The 8,913-nt window shown below is 43.6% G+C and overlaps 1 long non-coding RNA gene across 1 annotated transcript in view; it reads right to left on the reverse strand.

Annotated features, from left to right (window-relative positions):
• Window positions 1-6,431: 6,431 nt before the first annotated feature.
• The window catches only part of LOC133561638 (uncharacterized), a 122,815-nt gene continuing 120,333 nt past the window's right edge, over window positions 6,432-8,913 (reverse strand). Inside the window, exon 3 of the long non-coding RNA XR_009808743.1 lies at window positions 6,432-7,458. This is a non-coding gene — a long non-coding RNA (uncharacterized LOC133561638). The remainder of the gene's footprint in view (window positions 7,459-8,913) is intronic.

Raw genomic sequence — 8,913 nt, forward strand, 5'->3', positions numbered from 1 at the left:
CAGGGTTCGGTCCTCGGCCCTGCACTCTTCAGCATCCACATGCTGCCGCTGGGTGACATCATACGCAAATACGGTGTTAGCTTTCACTGTTATGCTGATGACCCCCAACTCTACATGCCCCTAAAGCTGACCAACACGCCGGACTGTAGTCAGCTGGAGGCGTGTCTTAATGAAATTGAACAATGGATGTCCGCTAAGTTTTTGCAACTCAACGCCAAAAAAACGGAAATGCTGATTATCGGTCCTGCTAGACACCGACCTCTATTTAATAATACAACTTTAACATTGACAACCAAATAATAAAACAAGGTGACTCGGTAAAAAATCTGGGTATTATCTTCGACCCAACTCTCTCCTTTGAGTCACACATTAAAAGCGTTCCTAAAACGGCCTTATTTCATCTCCGTAATATCGCTAAAATTAGCTCCATTCTGTCCACTAAAGACGCCGAGATCATTATCCATGCGTTTGTTACGTCTCGTCTCGATTACTGTAACGTATTATTTTCGGGTCTCCCCATGTCTAGCATTAAAAGATTACAGTTGGTACAAAATGCGGCTGCTAGACTTTTGACAAGAACAAGAAAGTTTGATCATATTACGCCTGTACTGTATATACCTTTATATACATATATATCTATACTGTATATACCTTTATATACACATATATACATACATATATACCTATACTGTATATACCTTTATATACATATATACATACATATATACCTATACTGTATATACCTTTATATACATATATACCTATATATATACCTATACTGTATATACCTTTATATACATATATACCTACATATATATATATACTGGCTCACCTGCACTGGCTTCCTGTGCACTTAAGATGTGACTTTAAGGTTTTACTACTTACGTATAAAATACTACACGGTCTAGCTCCATCCTATCTTGCCAATTGTATTGTACCATATGTCCCGGCAAGAAATCTGCGTTCAAAAGACTCCGGCTTATTAGTGATTCCTAGAGCCCAAAAAAAGTCTGCGGGCTACAGAGCGTTTTCCGTTCGGGCTCCAGTACTCTGGAATGCCCTCCCGGTAACAGTTCGAGATGCTACCTCAGTAGAAGCATTTAAGTCTCACCTTAAAACTCATTTGTATACTCTAGCCTTTAAATAGACCTCCTTTTTAGACCAGTTCATCTGCCGCTTCTTTTCTTTTTTCTCCTATGTCCCCCCCTCCCTTGTGGAGGGGGTCCAGCCCGATGACCATGGATGAAGTACTGGCTGTCCAGAGTTGAGACCCAGGATGGACCGCTCGTCGGGACCCAGGATGGACCGCTCGCCTGTGTATCTGTTGGGGACATCTCTACGCTGCTGATCCGCCTCCGCTTGGGATGGTTTCCTGTGGACGGGACTCTCGCTGCTGTCTTGGATCCGCTTTGAACTGAACTCTCGCGGCTGTGTTGGAGCCACTATGGATTGAACTTTCACAGTATCATGTTAGACCCGCTCGACATCCATTGCGTTCAGTCCCCTAGAGGAGGGGGGGGGGGGGGGGGGGGGGGGGGGTGTTGCCCACATTTGAGGTCCTCTCCAAGGTTTCTCATAGTCAGCATTGTCACTGGCGTCCCACTGGATGTGAATTCTCCCTGCCCACTGGGTGTGAGTTTTCCTTGCCCTTTTGTGGGTTCTTCCGAGGATGTTGTAGTCGTAATGATTTGTGCAGTCCTTTGAGACATTTGTGATTTAGGGCTATATAAATAAACATTGATTGATTGATTGATTGATTGATTGATGTCTTTGGGGATAGGTTGATTGGCAACACTAAAATGGTCCCTAGTGTGTGAATGTGAGTGTGAATGTTGTCTGTCTATCTGTGTTGGCCCTGCGATGAGGTGGCGACTTGTCCAGGGTGTACCCCGACTTCCGCCCGATTGTAGCTGAGGTAGGCGCCAGCGCCCCCCGCCACCCCGAAAGGGAATAAGCGGTAGAAAATGGATGGATGGATGATTGATTGATTGAGAAATGGTCCCTAGTGTGTGAATGTGTGTGAATGTTGTCTATCTGTGTTGGCCCTGCGATGAGGTGGCGACTTGTCCAGGGTGAGCCCGAATGCAGCTGAGATAGGCTCCAGTGACCCCCAAAAGGGACAAGCGGTAGAAAATGGATGGATGATCTGCAAATCATTGCATTCTATTTACTATTTACACAACGTGCCAGCTTCACTGGGTTTGTTTTGTAGTTCAATACAGTTTTGCAGTGACGACGGTTTGACAACGAAACGAATTCGAACCGTGCAAAGAAATGTAGGGGGACCGTGCGTTGCCGTCGCACGATACTTGTCGCGTTTCCTGGCAGCCGTGCGTCCATCCCAGCGGCACAAGGAAGTTGTTTAATTATACGCACATACCCACAGAGATGGTGTTATGTCATTTTGAATATCATCCCAGTTTGTGAATAGGTGCATGTGTGTGTGTGTGTGTGTGTGTGTGTGTGTGTCAGAGTGAAATATAGATGGAGGAGGCCGGTGTGTGTGTGTGTGAGGGTCAGCGAGGTGCAGTGTAACTGTCGACAATCACAGCCTTATTTACCTGTCAAAAACACTATCATCCCACACAGCCCCGGCCGAGCAATTTCTCCTGTCTCTTCCTCTCCTCTCTCTCCAATTACAACCTAGAGGGCTATTTCTCTCCAGGACAAAAAAAAAAAAAAAAAACCACACACTCTTTCCGATAACCAGCCCCCCCCCCCCCCTTCCCCACCCCCTTCTCGGCCACTCTAGCCTGTTCCTTCCCGGTGCTGAGAGTTGGAGTGGAAAGGAACAACCTGTAAACACACCCCACTTATCCCGGTGTATAATGTTGTGTTTGTTGCCCGCCGCTGGCCGAGTGGAGGGGCTTGGGGGGGTGGGGGGGGTTTGTATGGATAAGAGAGAGGCTGGGTGTTGGACCGCATGACCAAATGGAGAGATGTGAAATAAAGATGCGGCTCGATCAAAGCACTTGGCTGTCGCTCGGCGTTTGCGTCTTCCCGGCGAGCAGGTGAGCTGTGCGGCCGTAACGATGTTGGCGTTGGACGGTGCAGACGGTCTTGGCTTCTTACCACACTTGTCAGGCCTTTGAAGATCAGCAGACAAAAACACTAGAAGCAGCCACGAATCGCTGTCAGACCTTTGTTTCATAGACTAAAAGTGGATTTTTTTTTTTGGGGAGTTCATCCTGGCTGAAAATGACGTTTAAAAAAACTAAAATGAACGTCAGCACGTCTCGTCTCATTTTAGCAGGGTTTTTTTGCACAAAAAGTTGTAGATCGTAAAACACTTAAAGGCCTACTATCAATCAATCAATCAATGTTTACTTATATAGCCCTAAATCACTAGTGTCTCAAAGGGCTGCACAAACCACCACGACATCCTCGGTAGGCCCACATAAGGGCAAGGAAAACTCACACCCAGTGGGACATCGGTGACAATGATGACTATGAGAACCTTAGAGAGGAGGAAAGCAATGGATTTCGAGCGGGTCTAACATGATACTGTGAAAGTTCAATCCACAATGGATCCAACACAGTCGCGAGAGTCCAGTCCAAAGCGGATCCAACACAGCAGCGAGAGTCCCGTTCACAGCGGAGCCAGCAGGAAACCATCCAAGCGGAGGCGGATCAGCAGCGCAGAGATGTCCCCAGCCGATACACAGGCAAGCAGTACATGGCCACCGGATCGGACCGGACCCCCTCCACAGGGGAGAGTGGGACATAGAAGAAAAAGAAAAGAAACAGCAGATCAACTGGTCTAAAAAGGGAGTCTATTTAAAGGCTAGAGTATACAAATGAGTTTTAAGGTGAGACTTAAATGCTTCTACTGAGGTGGCATCTCGAACTGTTACCGGGAGGGCATTCCAGAGTACTGGAGCCCGAACGGAAAACGCTCTATAGCCCGCAGACTTTTTTTGGGCTTTGGGAATCACTAACAAGCCGGAGTCCTTTGAACGCAGATTTCTTGCCGGGACATATGGTACAATACAATCGGCAAGATAGGATGGAGCTAGACCGTGTAGTATTTTTATACGTAAGTAGTAAAATCTTAAAGTCACATCTTAAGTGCACAGGAAGCCAGTGCAGGTGAGCCAGTATAGGTATATATGTATGTATATATGTATATAAAGGTATATACAGTATAGATATATATGTATGTATATATGTATATAAAGGTATATACAGTACAGGCGTAATGTGATCAAACTTTCTTGTTCTTGTCAAAAGTCTAGCAGCCGCATTTTGTACCAACTGTAATCTTTTAATGCTAGACATGGGGAGACCCGAAAATAATACGTTACAGTAGTCGAGGCGAGACGTAACAAACGCAATGGATAATGATCTCAGCGTCTTTAGTGGACAGAATGGAGCGAATTTTAGCGATATTACGGAGATGAAAGAAGGCCGTTTTAGTAACGCTTTTAATGTGTGCCTCAAAGGAGAGAGTTGGGTCGAAGATAATACCCAGATTCTTTACCGTGTCGCCTTGTTTAATTGTTTGGTTGTCAAATGTTAGAGTTGTATTATTAAATAGAGTTCGGTGTCTAGCAGGACCGATAATCAGCATTTCTGTTTTTTTGGCGTTGAGTTGCAAAAAGTTAGCGGACATCCATTGTTTAATTTCATTAAGACACGCCTCCAGCTGACTACAATCCGGCGTGTTGGTCAGCTTTAGGGGCATGTAGAGTTGGGGGTCATCAGCATAACAGTGAAAGCTAACACCGTATTTGCGTATGATGTCACCCAGCGGCAGCATGTAAATGCTGAAGAGTGCAGGGCCAAGGACCGAACCCTGGGGAACTCCACACGTTACCTTAACGTAGTCCGAGGTCACATTGTTATGGGAGACACACTGCAACTACATCTTCTCCATCCATCTTCTTCCGCTTATCCGATGTCGGGTCGCGGGGGCAGCAGCCTAAGCAGGGAAACCCAGACTTCCCTTTCCTCAGCCACTTCGTGTAGCTCTTCCCGGGGGATCCCGGGGGCGTTCCAGGCCAGCCGGGAGACATAGGGGAAGACGGGGAAGACCCAGGACACGTTGGGAAGACTATGTCTCCCGGCTGGCCTGGGAACGCCTCGGGATCCCTCGGGAAAGAGTAAAGGCCTACTCAAATTAGACTTTCTTATCCAAACAGGGATAGCAGGTCCATTTTATCTGTCATACTTGATCATTTCGCGATATTGCCAGATTTTTGCTGAAAGGATTTAGTAGAGAACATCCACGATAAAGTTTGCAACTTTTGGTCGCTAATAAAAAAGCCTTGCCTGTACCGGAAGTAGCAGACGATGTGTACTTGACGTCACGGGTTGTGGAGCTCCTCACATCTGAACATTGTTTATAATCATGGCCACCAGCAGCAAGAGCGATTCAGACCGAGAAAGCGACGATTTCCCCATTAATTGGAGCGAGGATGAAAGCCTCGTGGATGAGGAAAGTTAGAGTGAAGCACTAGAAAAAAAATAAAAATAAAAGGTGAGGACAGTGAGAGCGATTCAGATGTTATTAGACAGATTTAATATGATAATTTTGGAAAATCCCTTGACTGCTTATTGTGTTACTAGTGTTTTAGTGAGATTATAAAGTCAAACCTGAAAGTCGGAGGTGTTTGGTGACCGCCAGTGTCTCTGATGGAAGCCATGGAGGAGCCAAGAAGTTGATGATTACTTCTATGTGTAGAAATCTTTATAATTGAATCACTTGTTATTTTTCAGCAAGTATTTAGTTATTTTTCTATCTTTTTTTTTTCCAAGTAGTACAAGAAAGACCACTACAAATGAGCAATATTTTGCACTGTTATACAATTTGATAAATCAGAAACTGATGACATAGTGCTGTATTTTACTTCTTTCTCTATTTCTTCAACCAAAAATGCTTTGCTCGGATTAGGGCAGGCGTCGGGAACCTTTTTGGCTGAGAGAGCCATGAAAGCCAAATATATTAAAATGTATTTCCTTGAGAGCCATATCATATTTTTTAACACTGAATAAAACTAAATGGGTACATTTTTTAAGTAAGACCAACATTTTTAGAGTATATTAAGTCTCTAATTCTTTTTACTAACATCGTTATTTCTTGAACAGGTGCGGTAGGAAACGGACGGATGGATTAAAATGCATGAGAATGTTTTATATTTTGAACGGTATGTGTAACATCGTGATTACCGGCGGAATTATTCATTACTTATCGTGTTAAGCAATGTCAGATAAGATTTATCTGAGAGCCAGATGCAGTCATCAAAAGAGCCACATCTGGCTCTAGAGCCATAGGTTCCCTACCCCTGGATTAGGGGGTACTTGAATTAAAAAAAGGTTCACCGGGGGTACATCACTGATAAAAGGTTGAGAACCACTGCCTTAGAGCATAGGACTGTGACAAAGTGTGCAGCTCCATACGTTCTCCTCATGAGCTAAATTGATTCCTTGCTTATTGTCTGTTTAGTGTTTGAACCTGACACCATCTGAGTTGTGTCCTTAGTCTTAATAGATTTCAACATTTCTGCAAATAATCCAATATGGTGGCCACATCCAAGGACATATTAGAGCGTATTTTTTCGTCCTCTGGCGGACAAACCGCTCATACGAGTTCTGCTGATGCATGACGGTCGGATACACGGCTGGCCTTTTATTTCCTGCTCTGGCGGCTGAAAACCTACACGTGTACACGCGGGCGCACACGCACGGAGCGGCGGCAAGTCCCTGTCCGTCTTCATGACTGGCTCTTACCAAAAGGCCATCTGACAAAGCCATTAACAGGGCGGTGTAATACCTGCGTCCTTAGAGGGGAGCGAGTGACAGAGAAAAGACATTCATGGGCTGCCATGACGGGAGACACCCCGTGACATGTGGCTCGTCAGCCTGATTGAGACACGGACACTAAATGAATGGAAGGGAGAAAGGGAACAGGAATCATGTCAGAATGAGACGTTTTTAAACGCTCTCAGAGAGCGTGGGCTGACTGTAATTCGCATCAACCGGACATCATTTTAGGTGACCTGACAACGCTTTTAGTTTTCTCTTTGAACAATTGGGAAAAAAAACAAAAAAAAAGACATCTCTTAACCACCTTTAAGCACGGAACATCTGATATTTTTTGCACAGGAGGAAATAAATAATTAACTCCATCCTTTTTTTTTTGCAAAGTCCTACTAAAACTATTTGGGGAATTTTACCTCGTTCCAAGTTTAACCTCGGAGTATTTTGTAAGCATCAAGTTCAGCATCTTTGTGGGAGTGGGTGAAGCGCTTTGGGTGTCATTCCGGGCACAAAATAAATACAGTAGAGGACAAAAGTTTGGACGCACCTTCTTATTCAATGTGGACAGATCCAGCCATCCATCCATTTTCTACCGCTTGTCCCTTTCGGAGTCACGGGAGGGTGGAGGGGGAGAGTCAGTAGAGCCTATCTCAGCTGCATTCTGATGGAAGGTGGTGTACACCCTGGACAAGTCGCCACCTGAACACAGTGTAAACAGATCGTTACACCATTTTGTGAACATATTGAACATAGCAACCGTCATTCCTGCTATGGATCCGTCAGCGATCCTGTTCTGTCTCCCTGTAATGTTTGATCCTGTTCTGTCTCCCTGTAATGTTTGATCCTGTTCTGTCTCCCTGTAATGTTTGTCTGATCTTGAATGGGATTGTAATGAAAATCAAGTATTTCTGATTCTGATTCTGAATCTGAAGCTAACAAACATAGTTAATCTGAGATGCTACTCAGTCACCACCTTTTTTTTTTTTTTTAAAGGCATACACTCTGCTTTCATGAAACATCCCACAACAGCCCACAACAACTTATGAATTTTTTTTTAATTAACATAATTTTTTTCCCTTAGTAATTTTAATTACGTTTATTAAATAGTTATTCAAATTATTTTATGGGTAACAAGTAACGATATAATTATAATAGTATAGCATGAAAGTCTTGCATGGTCATAAATATGGTCGCTGATTGCCATCCAAAACACAATACCAATGGCAACTGGACAGTTCAGGTTGTCTTAAAAGATAGTTTTGCCTTTCACTTAAAGTTAATCTGAGGCTGAGTTAAATTGAAACTTTTTATTGTTGCACTTTTTATACGTAGAAGAAACGTTTTGTCATTTTATTTCTTCTGAGCAACAACTTGAGGAAGTTTAATGTTGATTAACCGGGACCCCGACTTAAACAAGTTGAAAAACTTATTGGGGTGTTAACATTTACTTGTCATTTGTACAGAATATGTACTGTACTGTGCAATCTATTAATAAAAGTTTCAATCAATCCAAAAAAGCACTTTATATGTAGAAAGGTTTTAAGAAACCATTCTGAGCCTTAACTTATTTAGTTTTTATTTTATATATGTTGATCACATTAAGCCTGGCAATGGACCCGGTGTGTATATGTAAGTTATGCCATTGTTTACAAATTTGGTAAATAAATAACAAAAATGTTTTATATTTTGTTGTTGTTTTCCTACTGTACCGAAAATGAACCAAACCGTGACCTCCAAACCAAGGTAGGTACTCAACCGAAATGTTTGTGTACCATTACACCTGTATAATGATATGATCCCTTTAATGCGCCCATATAATCCGGTTTGCCTTTTGTATGAAAAAAAAAACTTGACTATACCTGCTGATCAGCAGTCCACCTTATAATACGCTCTGCCCTATGGTCCGGAAAATACGGCACATTTGATGGTATGTTTTTTGTTTCTTTTAATCAAAAGTTGGACGCTTCTTCACGTGACGAAGCCGGCATACTTCAACACAGTCTGTAGTCTATTGCCTCCCCAGTCTATGTGGTGTTAGCGACAAGGTGAAGACGTGATGGTGACAGGCCGAGATACACCGATCGTTACACCCACCCACTTCCCCGGCCCCTTCCCCCTGGAGAGTCACCACCTTAGCTAACACATTTTCTGGGG

This window comes from Nerophis ophidion, linkage group LG11, assembly GCF_033978795.1.
Source record: "Nerophis ophidion isolate RoL-2023_Sa linkage group LG11, RoL_Noph_v1.0, whole genome shotgun sequence".
In the NCBI taxonomy this organism is placed as follows: Eukaryota; Metazoa; Chordata; class Actinopteri; order Syngnathiformes; family Syngnathidae; genus Nerophis; species Nerophis ophidion.